The sequence below is a fragment of the Eumetopias jubatus genome, unplaced genomic scaffold (genome assembly GCF_037043125.1).
Source record: "Eumetopias jubatus isolate StellerSeaLion01/CBP00866 unplaced genomic scaffold, mEumJub1_p1.0 scaffold_10, whole genome shotgun sequence".
In the NCBI taxonomy this organism is placed as follows: Eukaryota; Metazoa; Chordata; class Mammalia; order Carnivora; family Otariidae; genus Eumetopias; species Eumetopias jubatus.
This window is the reverse complement of record NW_028274816.1, coordinates 78,402,506-78,423,401: the sequence shown is the minus strand read 5'-3', so window position 1 is coordinate 78,423,401 and position 20,896 is coordinate 78,402,506. Positions and strand designations below refer to the sequence as shown.

The 20,896-nt window shown below is 41.0% G+C and overlaps 1 long non-coding RNA gene across 3 annotated transcripts in view; it reads right to left on the bottom strand.

Annotated features, from left to right (window-relative positions):
* Positions 1 to 9,848: 9,848 nt before the first annotated feature.
* The window catches only part of LOC114225419 (uncharacterized), an 83,203-nt gene continuing 72,155 nt past the window's right edge, over positions 9,849 to 20,896 (bottom strand). For all 3 annotated transcript variants that reach the window (XR_003612550.2, XR_015769258.1, XR_015769259.1), the window contains one exon: positions 9,849 to 10,030. This is a non-coding gene — a long non-coding RNA (uncharacterized LOC114225419). The remainder of the gene's footprint in view (positions 10,031 to 20,896) is intronic.

Genomic DNA, 20,896 nt, shown 5'->3' with positions numbered 1-20,896 from the left:
ATAATTAGAATATTAAATCTTTATGTACATATTTTATTTTGTTTTTTAAAGGTTTTATTTATTTATTTGTCAGAGAGAGAGAGAGCATAAGCAGGGGGAGCAGCAGGGAGAGGGAAAAGCAGGCTCCCCGCCGAGCAAGGAGCCCAGTGTGGGACTCGATCCCAGGACACTGGGATCATGATCTGAGCCAAAAGCCAATGCCCAACCGACTGAGCCACCCAGACGTCCCTACGTACATATTTTAACAGACTTTATTTTATTTTATTTTTTTAGAGGGAGAGAGCAGAGGGTAGGGAGAGGGAGAGAGAGAATCTCAAGCAGGCTCCACACCCAGTGCAGAGCCTGACACAGGGCTCGATCTCATGACCCTGAGATCATGACCTGAGCTGAAATCAAGAGTCAGATGCCTAACTGGCTGTGCCACCCAGGTGCTCCACAATAGGCTATTTTTTAAAGAAATTTTAGGTTTGCAGCAAAACTGAGCAGAAAATGCAGAGAATTCCCCAATTCCCCCTACTCCCACACTGCCTCCCCCACCATCAACATCCCCACACCAAAGTGGTACGTTTGTTGTAATCAATAAACCTTCGCTGACACATCATTATCACCCAAAGCCTATAGTTTACATTAGGGTTCACTCTTGGTTTTGTACACTTTATGGGCTTCAATAAATGTATAATAACATGTATCCCCCATTATAGTGTCATACAGAATAGTTTCATTGCCCTAAAAATCCTCTGTGCTCCACCTATTCCTTCCTAACCCCATAATTTTGCCTTTTTCAGAACATTATTGTCTCAGTCAGTTGGGGCTGCTATAACAAAAAATACCATTGACTAGGTAGCTTAAACAACAACCACTTATTTCTCACAGTTCTGGAGGCTGGAAAGTCCAAGATTAAGGCACTGGCAGATTCTCTGTTTGGGAAGAAACTGCTTCATAGATGGGTGGTCTTCTCAGGGTGTCCTCCCACTGCAGCTAGAGTTCTGGGGTCTCTTTTATCAGGGCACAATCCCATTCAAGAGGGCTCCACCTTCATGACCTAATTACGTCTCAAATACCCCACCTCCTAATACCATCATATTGAGGGTTAGGATTTCAACATAGGAACTGTGGGGGAACACAAACGTTCAGTCCCTAACAATTATACAGCTGAAATAATTCAGTATCAAGCCCTTTCACACTGGCTTCTTTTACTTCGTGAGATGCATTTAAGGTTCCCGCATGTTTTTTTCATGGCCTGATAGCTCTCGTCTTCGCCCCGAATGATACTCCATTCTCGGCATGGACCACAGTTTATTTCTTCTCTGTATATCCACGTTTCTGCCCTGAGCATATTTTGCTGTCTGGGCTCTGGTCTCTTGGCCTCAAACTCTTCTGATTTTACTCAGTGTCCCCGGTCTCCTTAGAGTGTCCCAGCTCCACCATTTTGCCCCCATGTGCATCTTCGTATGTGCTGGTCAGTGGGCTTCTGCCAACCTGGGCCAGGTAATGTGCCATGGGGGCGGAAGGAGGGAGGATAGAATGCACGGGTCAGTAGCTTGGATCCCTGAGTGGTTCTCCTATAGCAACTGGACCAGCTCTCCTGAAACCCTTGCACCATGCACCTGTCTCCAATCATACGACCAAAACAGGGATATTGTAGACTCTGCCCTCGTCTCCACCAGGCCCATATTGTTTAAAAGTTAAGAAATGCATGACATACAATCAAATACAACAAGATCAAGGGCCAACTGAGAGGAAAAATGAAAGCTTGAATAAGGACACGAGCAAAACAATGTGTTAAAAAGATGAATCTTAAAACGTAGAGACCGAAGGACCAATCTGGAAATTATGGCTGTCAGCTCAATGTAAGGAAATGAAGGCCCAGTCTGGGGTAAGGGCTGTGGGATGGCAAAGGCCAGGAGAGGAAAAGTCTGAATCCTTAAAACATCTTAAATATTTGGTGTATCTATGCCCACAAATATCTGAGGCAATTTAAATGAGGTTGACATAATACAGCCAGTAAGGTAGAAACAGACATGTATGACCCATCAAAATCCACCTATTAATGACGCCAACCTTTTAAGCCCGGGTCACCGTGTCAGCAAGCAGGAGGTGCAGCTGGAGCTCAGACTTTGCCCTCTCAGATGGGTAGTAAAAGACAGCCTCTGACAACGTCTGCACTGGTCACTTAGAAGTTCTTCTGGAAAGGCTTTGTGAAGCGGAGCTGGAAAACCTGGGAGACGCACCAAGTTTCAGCAGAAAAAGAGGGGATCAGGGAGCTTAAACGGGCAGTCGGAGGTTGTGGGTTTGTGCATGACAGAAGGGACACTGTTGAAGTTGGGGTACCGTGGGACACGTCCCGGAAGGAAGTAAGCAGACTACTGGAAAGGGGGCCACTGAGGTGCAAACGGGGGGCTGAGTGTGGGTGGGCCCAGCGCTCTTAGGGCACACCTTCAGTGAGGGAGGTGAGACAGAGGAGTGGGGCTTGGGAAGGAGGGGACCAGCTCATGAGACAATGTCTCCCTCTAATCTCCCCTCTTGTCTTCCCCGAGGCTTCTGGGCAAAGCACCCTAAACTCCCGATGGCACATTGTGAGGTTACTCAGTCCAGTCCCCGAACGTTCCACCCTAACTCCGGGGAGAGTCTGCCACAACCACCTCCCCTCACTGAGGGATCTGCCCACAGGGGCTGGCTGTTGTCGGACCCCACGCGGACCACACACCCCTAACTCCCCATCCAGCATCTCCCTCCCCCACCAGGCTCAAAGCCCCCCGCAGGAATCCTGGTGGGATTTCCTCCAGCTGACAGTTCTTCGCTCTTACTCCGTCGGTGCGGGCACTCACGCTGCATCCCCCCGGAGCCCTGTCCACTGCAGCTGGGCGACACGGTGGCCCCAGAACGGGAAGAGGGAGGACCGAGGGTTCCAGCGCCAGGCCTTCTCTTCGGCTCTAGGCTGGAGCCCACCGTGCGGCCTCCCCCTCCTCCCCGGCAGCCGCCACAGAAGCTCCTGTTGTTCCGTCGCTGGCCCCCAGGGGGCTCTCTGTTTCAACCGCGGGCGACAAACCCAGAAATTAAAATGTGTGGTCCCGGGGCCTCACCTGCGGACCAGGTGGGCCCCCTTTCCCACTGTATGGATTGGCTGGAATCAAAGCAATAACCCAGTTCCTTAAAAAGAGGACAGTCGGCGCTTTTAACGGAAAGGATAAAATGTTGCCGCACGAGCCCGACACACGTCAGGTGACTTGGAGGTTCATACCGTAGGTTCTATAAATTAGGGATTCCGAGGGCTCTCCCGATTTTCTATCCCCGCTGCGGGGTTCTTACGATGTTTAAAAAAAAAAAAAAAAAACACAACCTATCCTGTATAAGTAGTGTTTACTGTATTCCTTCTTAACGCAGTTTAGTTTTGCTCTCTCATGTTGTACAAAAATAAAGCTCGAGATTTGCTTGTTTTATTGGTTTTATTTTAAATGCTTTCTATGTATTCCTGTTTCTCCATTTCCTGTAGGATTAACTTCTGGTATCTGCCTCCTACTCTCTTTAATGTTGAAATTGTACTTCTTTTTCTACTTTTACAAAATGGAATCCTTAAAAGAGTTCGCTGCGGTGGCCGCCAGCATCCAGTAAGAGAGGATCCAGGAGGCAGGTGGCTTATTTTTCCTAGAGAAGGTGTGGGTAGTAGGCTGTCCATGGCTGCCCGCCTTTGTGGCTTTCATCTTCCCGATGGCAAATGGCTTTGGAAGCTCCAGGCGTCTTGTTCATGTTCCAGGCAGCCAGAGAGAGTAAAGGAGAGAGACGTTTGTTCTTCGTTCTTATTTCTTTTGGGGGGGGGGGGGTGGGCAGGGACTGACTTTGTCAAGCAACTATATTCTGATGACTCCTGGCTCTTGGTAAAGTCTGACTGCTGTATATCCTGCCGAAAAGCACACAGCTCACAAGTGTACAGGTCAGTGAATCATCCCGGGATGAACAGCCTCATGGAACTAGTATTTATTCAAGAAACAGAAACGTCCAGCCTCCCCAAAGTCCCCTCCTGGTATCTTCCCCAATTGCATCTCTTTTCTACCTCCTCAAAGCTAACTGTCAATTTTACTTTTAATACCACACATAGTCTTGTATTAATGGAATCACACAGTATATAGTCTTTTGGTCTGGCTTTTCTTTTTGCTCAACATTTGTTTGTGAGATTCATCTATGCTGCATTCAGCAATAATTTGTTTACTTTCATTGCTATATGAGTTTTGCCTGGCTGTTCTAAATGTTAGCAGTATTTTAAAATCACAAACTTTCGCTTTTTAAATATTCCCTGAGTTTGTTTCTATTTTATTAATTTCTGCTCATTACTATTTGCTCTTTTCCACTTTCTTTGAGTTTATTTGGTATTATTTTTCTGACTTCATGAGATGATACTCAAATAGTTGCTACTGAGCCTGGACTTTTTCTATTTTCATTTAAATTTTTTTCTTAAAGACTTTATTTATTTATTTGAGAGAGAGAGTGAGAGAGAGAGCACATGAGGGGGGAGGGTCAGAGGGAGAAGCAGACTCCCTGCCGAGCAGGGAGCCCGATGCGGGACTCGATCCTGGGACTCGATCCTGGGACTCCAGGATCATGACCTGAGCTGAAGGCAGTTGCTTAACCACCTGAGCCACCTAGGCGCCCTTCATTTAATGTTTTAAATCTTCCTTTAAACATGGTTCTAACTGCATGTTTTGACATATATTTTCATTAATATTTAGTTAAAATACTTTAATTTTCAGTATTATTTCTTTATAGACCCATGGTTTTTTTGTTGGTTCTTTTTTTTTTTTTTGACATACTGCTTCATTTCCCTGTATTTGAGATTTTCTTTTTTTTATTATGTTATGTTAATCACCATACATTACATCATTAGTTTTTGATGTAATGTTCCATGATTCATTGCGTATAACACCCAGTGCTCCACGCAGAACGTGCCCTCTTGAATACCCATCACCAGGCTAACCCATCTCCCCACCCCCTCCCCTCTAGAACCCTCAGTTTGTTTTTCAGAGTCCATCATCCCTCATGGTTCATCTCCCCCTCCGATTTCCCCCCCTTCATTCTTCCCCTCCTGCTATCTTCTTTTTTTCTTTTAACATATAATGTATTATTTGTTTCAGAGGTACAGATCTGTGATTCAACAGCCTTACACAATTCACAGCGCTCACCATAGCACATACCCTCCCCAATGTCTATCACCCAGCCACCCCATCCCTCCCACCCCCCACCACTCCAGCAACCCTCAGTTTATTTCTTGAGATTAAGAATTCGGTATTATGCTGAGCTAAATAAGTCAATCAGAGAAAGACATGTATCATATGATCTCACTGATATTTGAGATTTTCTAGTTATCTTTATATTATTTGATTCTAAACAATACGATTGTGGTCAGAAAAGGTACTCTGCGTGACTTAAAATCCTTTGAAATTTATTGTGGTTTACTTTATGCCCCTATTTATTCAATTACTGGAAATGTTCCATATGTACTTGGATATATATCACATGTTTTAGGTCAAACTGGTTAATTATGTTATTCAGATTTCCTATGACCTCACTGATTTTCTGTCTACTCATTGCATCAGTTACTGAAATAGGTGTGATATAATTTCTAAAACTGAGGATGTGATTATTTTTCATTGCAGTTAACATGCCAATTTTTGCATTATCTATTCTCAGACTATGTTATTAGGTACAAAGGAAATTTAGAATTATGGTATCTTCCTGGTGGGTCTTCAGACTAGATCAGCCTCTTTGTTGTTGTTAATGTCTAATGTTGTATTTTTCTCTTTTTACTTTTGGCATTTCCGTATCCATAAGCCAGCCCCCTGTTGAAGAGTATTTGGGTTTCTTGTGAGTCTTTTGCTATTACAAAGTGCTACAATTAAGAGTTTTATACTTACAACAATAAAAAAATTAAAAAAAAAAAGTTTTATACTTACATCATTTCTCCTTTTTGTCCACATACTTTGGGGATAGATTCCTACAAGTGGGATTTCTGTTTCAAAAGGCAAATTCATGTATGATTTTGCTACAGATTGCCAAATTCCCATTTTGCATTCACACCAACACGCAGGAGTGTTTGTTTCCCTACAGCCTTGCCAACAGGGAGTTGCCAAGCTTTTGGATCTTTGCAAATCTGAGAGGAGAGAAATGACACTTTGGCATGATTCTAATTTGCATTTCCCTTATTATGAGCAAGATGGAAATCTTTTCATATGTCTAAGGGCCATTTAAATTTCTTTTTCTATAAACTATATATATATATATATATATTTCACTCATTTTTTTTCCTATGGGGTTACTGGTCTGTTTGTTCTCAAATTTTATATGTCCAGTATATATTAAATAGCCTTTTGTGGTACAAGTTGCAAATTATTTCCTAGTTTACCATTTGTCTTTTTACTTCATTTGTGGGGTTTTGCTATGCAGGAGGTTTATTTGTTTTGTATTTACAGAGTCAAGTTCATCTTCTTTCTTTATGGCTGCTGGAATTTTGGTCATGGTTACAAAAGTTTTCCCACTGCCAGATTCTGCAAGAATTCACCCACACTTTCTATTACCACTTATGGGGTGGAGGGGATTATTTGTTTGTTTGTTATTGTTTTTTTACATTTAGTTACTTGACTCATTTCAAAATTTCCCTACTTTATGGTTTGAAGAATGGTTCCAATTTTACCTTTCTCCATGTGCCTATCCAATTGTCTCAACATCACTTATTTAAAAGTCCTTTTCCACAACAAGGGTAGATGATATATTTAATATATATAATTTGTCTTATGCTCTTATATCAATTTCTATATTTGCACAATGTCTCATTGATCTGACTATTTACTTGTGCACCAACACCACAATTTGGATGATGGAGACTTTACAAGGTATTTAGTATTTGACTGGCTCTGATTATGGCCCCACTGCCCTTATTTCTCAGAGATTTCCTGGGTATTTTTGCTACTTTATTCTCCCTTCACCCCCACCGGAAAAGGTTATTATCAGTTTTTTAGGTGTAGAAGAGATTTGCTCTACATTTATTAGGACTGCACTATCTTTTAAAATTAACTTAGGGTGGGGCGCCTGGGTGGGTCTGTCGTTAGGCATCTGCCTTCGGCTCAGGTCATGGTCCCAGGGTCCTGGGATCCAGCCCCGCATCGGGCTCCCTGCTCGGCGGGAAGCCTGCTTCTCCATCTCCCACTCCCCCTGCTTTGTTCCCTCTCTCGCTGTCTCTCTCTCTGTCAAATAAGTAAATAAAATTAAAAAAAAAATTCACTTAGGGGTAATCAACAGGGTGTTGAATCTTTCTGTTCATAAACATGACGTCTTTCCACTTGGTCAAGCCTGACTTTTGTCTTTGCAGAGTATTTTATAATTTTCTCATGTTGGTTTTGTACATTTCTTGTTAAGACTATACCTAGTAATTTTACTTTATTGGTATTGTAAACGTGGTCTCTCATTGTTTTTTCCTACTAGTTGTTTTCTGTATGAAGGCTTTTTATTTCTGTGTTTAATAATGTATTTGGCTATTTTACTAAATTTCCATTTTGTGTTTAGTAGTTTTCCATTTACTTTTTTCTGGATATTCCAGATATATATGATATCATCGGCAAATAAAGATAAATTTACTTCTTCCTATCTTTAAATTTCGCTGCCTCTTGCCCCCACCTGCCATGCTGGCTAATCTCTCCAACACACTGTTAAAATTATAATGGAGATAGAGAACAATTCTGCCTTTTCTCTGACTAGTAGGAATGCCTCTATTTTTTTCCCCAGTAAGGAAGATGTTGGCTCTGTATTTATATTTTTTTCCATGTTAAAGAGATATCAACTCCTATGTTATTATTTTTTTTTTTCGGTGCAAAAAGGCATTTTTATCAAAGCATAGGGACAGGACCTGTAAAGGCAGAAAGAGCTGACCCATGTTTTTAGTTACTGGGGGTTAGGGGTAGCATAAGTCTCGAAGGAATGTGTGCATGTTAAAAGCAAGGTCTCCAGGACCCTGGAGGGCTAGCTATTGTTACGGTAAGGTTGCTTTTTTTATTTTTTAAGTCTGCTTTTAACGTACCAGATTCTCACACAAGAGGTGCGCCTAAATTCTCCCACAGAGATTAAGGATTTATCCATTTATCCTTCCAATTTTGTTAACTTTTGCCTTATCTATTTCAAGTGTTGAGCCTATACAAGTTTATAATTGCTGTATTATTTTGGTGATCGTTCCTTTTGGCATCACATGGTGTCTCTCTTTATCCTGGTTAATGCTTTCCCGTCTTCTACTTTGCATGATATTAAAAGGGTTATAACAGATATTTTTTGGTTAGTATTTATGGGGCATATATATATATATATATATATATTTTTTTTTTTTTTTTTTGACAGAGAGAGACACAGCGAGAGAGGGAACACAAGCAGGGGGAGTGGGAGAGGGAGAAGCAGGCTTCCCGCGGAGCAGGGAGCCCGATGCGGGGCTCGATCCCAGGACCCCGGGACCATGACCTGAGCCGAAGGCAGACGCCCAACGACTGAGCCCCCCAGGCGCCCCTACAGGGCTTATCTTTTGCCATCCTTTTTTTTTTTTTCCAGTGCTCCAGCGTGGTTTTGTTCCAGATATCTCTCCTAAATATACACAGATTTTACTTTTATAATCCAATATAACATCATCTCTAACTTTTTGCAGGTAATTTTATATGTATCGGAAATATTGATATGTTTGGACTTATTTCTCCATCTTATTATGAGTATAATGTTTTTCCACCTTTTATTTGCTTTTTATTGTGTTTTCTATTTAACTGGCAATGTTTCTATATTATCCTTTCCCCTCTCTTCTGAATTAGAAGCCATCAATTGTATTTCTCTGTGTGTGTATTTACCTTGACATTTTTTTAATCAAAAATCTTTTTTAAAAAGATTTTATTTATGGGGCACCTGGGTGGCTCAGTCGTTAAGTGTCTGCCTTTGGCTCAGGTCATGATCCTGGGGTCCTGGGATCGAGCCCCGCATCAGGCTCCCTGCTCCGCGGGAAGCCTGCTTCTCCCTCTCCCACTCCCCCTGCTTGTGTTCCTTCTCTCGCTGTGTCTCTCTCTGTCAAATAAAGATTTTATTTCTTTATTTGACAGATGGAGTGAGCACAAGCAGGGGGAGCGGCAGAGGGAGAGGGAGAAGCAGGGTCCCTGCTCAGGTAGCCCGATGTGGGGCTGATCCCAGGACCCCAAGATCATGACCTGAGCTGAAGGCAGATGCTTCACCGACTGAGCCACCCAGGTACCCCTCAAAAATCTAACTATAAATTTTCCTGTAAAACCTAAAAGCATTCAAAATATATATAAATTCTCTGACCAAACAAGAAAACAACTTTTTAATAAGCCTGAAGTTTTTAAAAAAATTTTTATTGTTATGTTAATCACCATACATTACATCATTAGTTCTTGATGTAGTGTTCCATGATTCATTGTTTGTACATAACACCCAGTGCTCCACGCAGAACGTGCCCTCTTTAATACCCATCACCAGGCTAACCCATCCCCCCACCCTCCTCCCCTCTAGAACCCTCAGTTTGTTTTTCAGAGTCCATCATCTCTCATGGTCGTCTCTCCCTCCAATTTCCCCCCCTTCATTCTTCCCCTCCTGCTATCTTCTTCTTTTTTTCTTAACATATATTCCATTATTTGTTTCAGAGGTACAGATCAGTGATTCAACAGTCTTGCACAATTCACAGCACTCACCGCAGCACATACCCTCCCCAATGTCTATCACCCAGCCACCCCCTCCCTCCCATCCCCCACCACTCCAGCAACCCTCAGTTTGTTTCCTGAGATTAAGAATTCCTCATATCAGTGAGGTCATATGATACATGTCTTTCTCTGATTGACTTATTTCACTCAGCATAACACCTTCCAGTTCCATCCACATCGTTGCAAATGGCAAGATCTCATTCCTTTTGATGGGTGCATAATATTCCATTGTGTATATATACCACCTCTTCTTTATCCATTCATCTGTCGATGGACATCTTGGCTCTTTCCACAGTTTAGTAAGCCTGAAGTTTTAAGTAACATCTTTATTTGTTCAACATCACTCATCATCAGGAAAATACAAATCAAAATCACAACGAGATACCACCTCACACCAGTGAGAATGGCTAAAAATCAACAACACAGGAAACATCAGGTGTTGGCGAGGATGCAGAGAAAGGGGAACCCTCTCACACTGTTGGTGAGAATGCAAACAGGTGAGACACTCTGGAAAATGGTATGGAGGTTCCTCAAACAGTTGAAAATAGAACTACATCTTTATTTAAATATAGAAAAAATAGTTATTGTGATTGTTTCCTTCCAGTCAATAGTTCATAAAAATCCTTTTAAGTAAAGAAGTTAATTACATTGGACCACATATTTTTATCTTTTGGTGCCCCTGGCATTCCATGCCTTACTTCTGAGATCCTATTTCTTCTCAATGAAATACATCTTTCATTAGGTTTTTTTTGTTTTTGTTTTTTTTTTTTTTTTTTTTGAAAGAGCAAGCACAAGACCAGGGGTCGGGGGGAGGCAGAGGGAGAGAGAGAGAATCTTAAGCAGTGTAAACAGTGTCCATGCTCAGCACACAGCCCCACATGGGGCTTGATCTCATGACCCTGAGATCATGATCTGAGCTGAAAGCAAGAGTTGGGATGCTTAACCGACTGAGCCACCTAATGAGGCACCCCTCATTAGTTCTTTAACTGAGGATCTCAAGTGGTTAAATTACACACACGTGCACACACACACACACACACACACTTCTCCTCTTGGAAACTATAAAGAACCACAAAGGGAATTAAAAACCCAGTTTCAATAATCTAGGTGACAGAGAAATGCTTCAAACTTAAAATTATGTGTAAATGTTTCCAAAAGCAGTCTATACCAACAGAGCTGCCCAGAGAGCTCTGCAGAAAGGCCTGAGAGCAGCTCGGCAGGAGAAGGAGTGGTGAGCGGGGTCTACGAGAGGCGGAAGCCAGAAGTAATCAGACTGGGAGGGGAGGGGGCAGCACTGAAAGGCACGGGCTGGGTCCCCTGGTAACAGTACTCCATGAAGGGGCCAAGCCTTGTTGGACACGCTCAGGGACGTTCAGGTTTGGGAAAACTGCGGAGGTGTAGATACATGAAAGTACCGTATTTAAAGAAATAACCCATCTTTCTAGAAACAGGAAAGGGACCCCTTGGGCTGCACACTCTGGCAGGCTATTCCATAACTCAATACCAACAGGAAATTTCTGCAAACAGTTAAGAGAGAAAAATCTGACTCACTCAAATATGAATTTTAAAAAGGAATTAATACAGCATTGAAATAGAGATAGTATATTTTTTTAAATATGAAAAATAGCACAAAACGTTTCTACAGAAAACATTCACTGGAAATATGTTTTCATGGTTTGGATAAAAATATACACCCCCGAAATTCACCAGACAGTTTTGGACACAGGAGAAGTCAAGGACTGTTGTTCTCACTAGATCTTCTTGTGGGAACAGCACAAAACAGGCACAGGGAACAAGTTCCAGCCAGCTGAGAGAAACGTCGGCAGAAGAGCTGGTGGTAAGCACTGCACACACATACTGCAGGACAGAGATGAAAACAATGATGGGACAAAGGTCACGTAGAATGTCACTACTCTTTGTTTTGATAAGGTGGAAATTGTATAACCAATAAAATGAAGGAAGGGGGAGAGAAAATGGAAGGCTGAATAAGCCTCAAGTAGTGAAAGTATAAGCATATTTAACAGTAAAAATGATAAACACTAAAAAAAACTAATATTAGCTAAATTTGGGTGGTGGAGAAAATGTAAGAGGAACAGTACACAAGCTAACTTTAGCATTGCTCCTAGTAAGGAACTAGTACCTATTGTCTGAATTATTTAGGATAGAATTATACTAGGAACTACTAGTACAAACATACAACCCCCTGCATATCTATAAAAGTGCAATGAAAAGCAAAGCAAGCAGGCCACATAGTGAAATAAATTAAACCCCTCTGTGGCTGTGCGTGTGTGTGTGTGAGATTGTACACAGGTAAGTGATATGTGGACATAGATAATTAAGATACAAATATATATAGACATATACATGTATACATACATATACACATAAACAAAATCATATGATGGAACCAGAGACAAATATATATGTGATAATAAATAGAAATAAACTTACCATACCAATTACTAGAAAACAGTATTGGAGGTCATGAATTAGAGTTTGAGATATCAGTATGAGCTCATGTTTGCTTTTTTGTTTAAGAATTTATTTATTTATTTGAGAGAAAGAGAGAGCACAAACGGGGGAGAGGCAGAGGGAGAAGCAGACTCCCCGCCGAGCAGGGAGCCCGATGAAGGGCTCGATCCCAGGACCCTGGGACCATGACCTGAGCCGAAGGCAGACACTTAACCAACTGAGTCACCCAGCCACCCCTTGTGTTTAGCTTAATATAGATACTTCTATAGAAGTAGTTATGGATAAATTATACATATTTATTATATATATTATGTATTTATTTCTACATTATTATATATCTGTAATGACTGGTGGTAAGCATTAAATATTTATGTCCTGTAAAACTAAGATGAATGAAAACAATGGTGAGAATAAAGGTCACATAATAGAATGTAAATACTTTGTTTTTATAATGGTGGAAATTCTATTATATATATTTTTATAATGTGGAAATGCTATAATTTACACACACACACACACACACACACACACACACACACACACCATTGCGCAATCAGCTGAGAGGGTTTAGAAGCAATGACACTTCAGAAGCAACATGCTCAGACCTTGGATTTAAATGCCATGCTCCAATAAAAAGAATTACGACTACTTAGGGAGGTGGCTGATTCTAGGACCAGAGCAGAAACTATGTAAGACTAGCTTGGAGTATCTTGTAATGGCAGAAAGTAAGAAAATGCTCACACACACACACATACACACACAATGGGGGTATATTTAAGGGAACATAGGAACCTACTGAAAATGTTTCCAATGGCCAAAGCTGGAACAATTTGAGCAATAAAATGAATAAAGCAGTATTAGGTTATAACTCAAATTATAAAATAAATATCCATGAGTCCATACTCATGATACAAATAAATGATCAAATAAATAAATGAGGAAGTAAATACAAATCTTCATACAGAAGAATTCCAAGTAATTTTTGTATATACTCTGGTCTGAAGAAAAGAGAGCTTAACTCCCCATTCTTTAAGTGTGGACTACTCATTGTGACTTCCTTCCAAAGAGTTCAAATGGGAAGGGGGGAGAAGAGTAACTTTACAGTGGAGAAACCCAACAAAACAAAACCTGATCAATAGTGATAAGTCATATTGATTATATATACCCTTGATATGATAGGAATGGCATTTTACCTCTGTGGGCTTCCTCTTCCAAACTCATAACCTACATCTAATCATGAAAAAAAAAAAATCAGACAAATCCCAATAGAGGAGTATTCTACGAAATACCTGGCCAGCACTTCTCAAAACTGTCAAAGTCTGGATAGATCATCCAAACAGAAAATCAACAAGGAAACGGTAGCTTTGAATGACACATTGGACCAGATGGCTCTAACAGATATAGTCAGAACATCTAGACCATTCCATCTGGAAACAGCAGAATACACATTCTTTTCAAGTGCACATGGAACATTCTCCAGAATAAATCACATATTAGGCCACAAAACAAGTCTCAACAAATTTGAAAAGACTTAAGTCACACCATTCATCTTTTCTGATCACTGATCACAATGCTATGAAACTAGAATTCAACCACTGTGGAGTTATTCTTAGAAAGTGTATTGTAAGCCCTAAGGGGTGATTGTGGAAGCAGCTGAAATGTCAGCACTGTTCCTGTTCTCAGGCTACTGAACGCGATGGCCTGGTAGAAGCAGGATCCCATGGTCTCCTGGGTCATTCTTAGAAAGTGTACTCTAAGCCCTAAAGGGTGACTGTGGAAGGAAACGTCAGTAGCATTCCTGGTCTCAGGCTTTGAACGCAATGGCCTGGTATGAACAGGATCCCATGATCCCCTGGGGCAGGGCATAGGTTTAGAGCTATGAAAGAATGTAACCCTCAGTCTCCCTTCCTGCACCTGGCGATTACTAGCACAAACATCCCACTCCTCCCTTATCCCATGATTGCCTCCCTGCATGCCAGCGTGTAGGGGAGCGTGCAGGCCTGCTTTATGGCTCCAAGATAGTTGCCATCCCTTTGTACTCCTTTCCCATGCTCTGATGCACCTGTCCTTGCTTTTCTGATAAAAAAATAAAATAAAAGCTATGTGCAGAATCCAGCTGCTGCTACTCTCCCTGGCAGGGGCAGACCTACATGGCTGCTCAGATCGGTGTCTGAGAACTTTATTTTAGTGCGTGACAATAAACCACAAGAAAAAATCTGGAAAGAACACAAATACATGGAGGTTAAATAATATGCTACTAAACAATAAATGAGTCAACCAAGAAATCAAAGAGGAAATAAAAAAAAAACCACACAGAGACAAATGAAAATGAAAACACAGTGGTCCAAAATCTTTAGGATGCAACAAAAACTGTTCTAAGAGGGAATTTTATAGCAACACAGGCCTACCTCAAGAAGCAAGAAAAAAAAATTTTTTTAAGATTTTATTTCTTTATTTGACAGAGAGAGAGAGTGTAAGAGAGCAAAAGCAGAGGGGAGCTGCAGAGGAAGAGGGAGAAGCAGGCTCTCCGCTGAGCAGGGAGCCCAATGCAGGGATCATGACCTGAGCCAAAGGCAGAGGCTTAACCAACTGAGACACCCAGGTGCCCCGAAGCAAGAAAAATTTTAAATAAGCAACCTAACCCTACACCTAAAAGAGCCAGAAAAGAAGAACAAACAAAACCCCAAAACAGTAGAAGGAATGAAATAAAGATTAGGGTAGAAATAAATGAAATAGAAACTAAAAAAACAAACGAACAGAACAATGAAACCAGGAGCTGGTTCTTTGAAAAGATAAACAAAATTAATAAGCTTTTAGCCAGACTCATCAAAAAAAGTGGGGGGGGCAGGTGGGAGGACTCAAACAAAATCAGAAATGGAGGAGGAGAAATAACAACCAAAACCACAGAAATACAACAGCTTATAAAAGAACATTATGAAAGATTATATGCCAACAAATTGGACAACCTAGAAGAAATGGATAAATTTCTAGAAACATATAACCTCCCAAAATTGAATCGGGAGGAAATAGAAAATTTGAGCAGACTGATTACCAGCAATGAAACTGAATCAGTAATGAAAAAACTCCCAACAAACAAAAGTGCAGGACCAGATAGCTAGACAGGTGAATTCTGCCAAACATTAAAAAGAGTTAACACCTATTCTCCTCAAACTTCTCCAAAAAAAATAGAAAAAGAAGAAAAGCTTCCAAATTTATTCTATGAGGCCAGCATTACCCTGATACCAAAACCAATATCCCTGATGAACACAGATGCAAAAATCCTCAATAAAATATTAGTAAACCAAATCTAACAATACACCACAATGCAAGTGTGTTTCAATATTCACAAATCAATCAATGGGATACATCACATTAACAAGAGAAAGGATAAAACCATATGATCACTTCAATAAGTGCATTTAACAAAGTACAACATCCATTCATGATAAAAACCCTCAATAAAGTAGTTTTAGAGGGAACGTACTTCAGCATAATAAAGGCCATATATGAAAAACTTGCAGCTATCATCATACTCAATGGTGAAAAACTGAGAGCTTTTCCCCCTAAGGTCAGGAACAAGACAAGGATGTCCACACTCACCACTTTCATTCAACATACTGGAAGTCCTACTTATAGCAATCAGACAAGAAAAAGAAATAAAAGCATCCAAATTGGTAAGGAAGAAGCAAAACTTTCAGTATTTGCAGATAACATACTATATAGAAAACCCTAAAGACTCCCCCAAAAAGCTACTACAACTGTTAAATGAATACAGTAAGGTTACAGGATACAAAATCAATATACAGAAATTCATTGCATTTCTACATACTAATAATGAAGTAGGTGAAACAGAAATTAAGAAAACAATCCCATTTACAATTGCACCAAAAAGAATAAAATACCTGGGAATAAATTTAACCACGGAGGTAAAAGACTTGTACTCTGAAAACTAGAAAACACCAATGAAAGAAAAAATATAGTTAAAATATCCATACTAGCCAAAGCAATCTACAGATTTAATGCAATTCCTATCAAAATACCAACAGCATTTTTCACAGAACTAGAACAATCCTAAAATTTGTATGGAACCATGAAAGGCCTCAAATAGCCACAGCACTCTTTTTTTTATTTTAAAGATTTTTAAAAGGTAATTAATTTATTTATATGACAGAGACACAGCAAGAGAGGGAACACAAACCGGGGGGAGTGGGAGAGGGAGAAGCAGATTCCCCGCTAAGCAGGGAGCCCAATGTGGGGCTCGATCCCAGGCCCCTGGGATCATGACCTGAGCTGAAGGCAGACGCTTAACGACTGAGCCACCCAGTCTCCCCTAGCCACAGCAATCTTGAAAGAGAAGAAAAAAACTGGAGGTATCACAATCCTAGATATCAAGATATACTACAAAGCTATAGTAATCAAAACAGTATGGTCCTGGAACAAAAATAGATACATAGATCAATGGAACAGAATAGAAAGTCCCCAAATAAATCCACACTTACATGGTCACTTAATCTTCAACTAAGTAGGAAGGAATATCCAGTGGGAAAAAGACAGTCTCTTCAACAAATGGTGTTGGGAAAACTGGGTAGCTCCATGCAAAAGAATGAAATTAGACCACTTTCTTACACCACACACAAAAATAAATTCAAATGGATTAAAGATCTAAATGTGAGACCCGAAACCATAAAAATCCTGGAAGAGAGCACAGGCAATAATGTCTCTGACACTGGCCATAACAACATTTCTCTAGATGTGTCTCCTGAGGCAAGGGAAACAAAAGCAAAAATAAACTACTGGGACTACATCAAAATAAAAAGCTTCTGTGTAGCAAAGGAAACAATCAACAAAACCAAAAGACAACCTACTGAATAGGAGAAGATATTTTTAAAGGATAGATCCAATAAAGGGTCAGTATCCAAAATATATAAAGATCTTACAAAATTCAACACCAAAAAAAACAAATCCTCCAGTTAAAAATTGGGCAGAAGACATGAACAGGCATTTCTCCAAAGAAGACATCCAGATGGCCAACAGACACATGAAAAGATGCTCAACATCACTCATCATCAGGGAAATGCAAATCAAAACTACAATGAGATATCATCTCACACCTTATCAGAATGTCTAAAATCAAAAATACAAGAAACAACAAGTTTGGGGATTAGTTTACCCTGGTGGGAGGACCAAAAAGAGAAATGGCAGAAAACTGGAAAGCACTTCGTAAGGGAGGAGCTCAGGAAAGGACCACCGGAATGTTGTCTGTGATCTGCTGAGATCACTCCTGAAGTGCACATGCAAAGTCAGATCACAAACAGACTGCCAAAGACTTTGAGAACTGCATTAAGAGACAAGCCACCATGCAGGTTCCAGCCTGGCCACTGGGTGACACACGCAGGGACAGATCCAAACAGCATTACAAAGACCTGAGAAACAGAACTGACCACAGAAGACTGAAACTTGTGCCCAGGACCCAGCCAGCTCAGCTGCCTTACAAAACAAAAATACCAGCATTCTCTCTAGGATTTAAACAAGATTAACTCCCACGCCATAAAATTCAAAATATTCAATATACAATAAGAAGAAGAAGAACCAGGGAAATCTCAACTTACATGAAAAGAGACAACAGAATGCCAAGGTGAAGAAAGCCCAAAGGTTGGGATTATTTGACAAAGACTTTGAAGGAGTGGTTATAAAATACTCCAACGAGAAAGGACAAACACTGTTGAAGTGAATGAAAAGATAGAAAGTCTCAGGAAACAAATGGAGACTCTAAAGAAGAACCAGATGAAATATTTTAGAACTGAAAAATACAACGAGTAAATGTTGTTTAATTCACTGAATGAGCTCAACCACAGAATAGAAATGACAAAGGGAAATGACACATAGATAACAGAAACTATGTAATTTGAACAACAGAGGGGAAAAAAGATTGAAAAATGTGAACAGCGCCTTAAGAACATGTAGAAGAATACCAAAGGTCTAACATTCCTGTCACAGAGTCCAAGAAAGACAGGAAAGAAGATGTGGTGCAGGAAAAAGGAAAAAAAAAAACAACTTTTTTAAAGAGATAATAGCTTAAATTTTCTCAAACTTCGTGAAAGACATAGACACACAGATTCAAAAAGCTCAGCAAATCGCCAACAGGATAAAACAAACAAAAAATAATCCTTACCAGGCATATCATAATCAAACTACTGAAAACTAAAGACAAAGAAAAAAATCCCGGAAACAGAGGAAAGCGTCGTGCTTCCTACAGAGAAACAATGATTCACAAGCCTGAGGTGTCCTCGTCAGAAAGAATGGAGGCCAGGAGGAAGGGGAATCCTAAAGTGCTCAAAGAAAAGAACTGTCCACTCAGAATTCTATATCCAGCAAAAATACTCTGGAGGGATGATGGTAAAATAAAGACGTTCTCCGATAAAGAAAAACCAAGAGAATCAGTGGCCAGCACACCCGCTCCAAAAGGTTTGCTAGCGGAAAGTCATTCTAACAGACTAGAAATGATACAAGCAGGAGACCTGCAATATTGGGAATAAAGGAATAGCAACAGCTATTCTAAATATCTAGGTGAATACACTATTTCTCTCCTAACAAATTATTAAGTATGTTTGATGGTTGACAGCAAATATTATAATCTTACCAGTGGGTTTTTAATATATGTAGATGTGACACAATGGGCTGGCCTCCAATACCATCTGCTTCTCGTTCTGCCAAGAACTTCTCGCTCTGCTCAGTATGTCTTTTCTCTACCATGTGGCTTCTCCTTCTTCGTAACTTCTGTTTCCTGTGGCCATCTTGTCTCTTCCTGGCCCAATCTCATGAATTCCCATGAAATTTCACCAGCTAACTGAAACTCTCACTGCCTATTTGCCTGTAATGCCCACCCTCTCCCTGGCTCTCCTCTGTTCCCACCAACCTAAGAAGTGCCCACTCAGATTTCCAGACTCAGAAGACTTTTCTGTTTCCCCTGCTTTATGCTCCACAGCACTGTGTACAGAATTATTTCTTCATATTAACACATCGTAGCATGTAATTTTTATGCTTTTGCTTCCCCCACTAGACGACATACTCCTACAGGGCAAAATCTCCGTATTCTCAGTGCCTGGAGTATAGCAGGTGCTCAATAGACATTTGTTTTTTTTAACGAATCCAGTAAACAAACAAAATACTTTCCTACCTTTACCCTTCTTTTTCTCTGAAACAAGCAACCAGGCCTTCTAGCAGGGGCTTCTTTGAAGCTCTGTAAGAATTAAATAATCTATTCGCTGCCTACCATAGTAGAGCTGAGGGAGCCAACTCCACCTAATTTCCCCTAGCCTGAGCCCTGTGTGGGCCCTCGCACGGCCACCTTGTGACCACGTCCAGTGGGGCCTCTAACCCTGGGCCCTACCAATGACAGGTGGGAGAGTGATCTTCACTCCATCTCATGCTCTTACCCTTTGTCCCCAAATACCCACTTCCATGTCTCCTTCAACCTGCTCCCTTTATCCTTTGCCATGACTCTTCCCTCCTATCTTCCCATATATCTCTATTATTTATTCCCCCAAATTTGTCTTCTTTGTCTCCAAACACCGACCAACCACGCTATCCCTAAGCATAATCATTGTGCATAAAAGCTACTGAACATCTATGGTACCCACACCCTGTGCCAGGCACTGAGGATAAACAGAATGAGGCATAGTCTCTGCACATGGGAAACTCTAAGAGGCAAAACACGGATCTAAAGAGATATATTGGGGAGCCTGGGTGGCTCAGGCTGTTAGGCGTCTGCCTTCGGCTCGGGTCATGATCCTGGGGTCCTGGGATGGAGCCCCGCATCCAGCTCCCTGCTCCGTGGGAAGGCTGCTTCTCCCTCTCCCATGCCCTCTGCTTGTGTTCCCTCTCTTGCTGTGTCTCTCTCTGTCATATAAATAAATAAAATCTTTAAAAAAATAAAATAAAATAAAGAGATATATGTAAAGACCGATCCAGTCTACCAATAACTAGCATCCTCAGGTTTTTGAAGGGAAATACCACGGATACTGGAGGTGGTCAGAAAATGCTTCTTGTTAGAGATAAGGCATTGATGAGGGAACAGAAGGCAAGCTGAGGACAAAGCAGAAGCTGACACCCCACAACACCCCCCAATGGGATATCTGTGACGTTCCTCAGGCACTCCTCACCGCCCTAAAGCTAAGGAAAGGAAAAACAAATAGTTAACTTACAGAGATCACAATCCTGCAAGACCTGAGTCTCCCTCAGTTTACAAATGTCTTAGCAATCTATAAGAACAAAGCATTTCTATCAATAACCTAGCTTCCAGAAGGAAATGTAGATAAAATTAAATGTCCTTATAACCTGCAGCCCATTGAAAGATACTTGAATTGGGCAGAGTGTAGTGTTCCTCCAGGAAGCTCCCAACTATCTTCATGTTAATGCCTTGCTAGAGGGAAAAACAATCTTAACTTGACAATGGCAAGGCCTCCGGTATCCTGTGAGTCTTCTTTAACATATGAAAATCTTTTAGGGGCACCTGGCTGGCTCAGTCGTTAAGCGTCTGCCTTCAGCTCAGGTCATGGTCCCAGGGTCCTGGGATCGAGCCCCGCATCGGGCTCCCTGCTCGGCGGAAAGCCTGCTTCTCCCTCTCCCACTCCCCCTGCTTGTGTTCTCTCTCTCTCTCTCTCTCTCTCACTGTGTCTCTCTCTGTCAAATAAATAAAA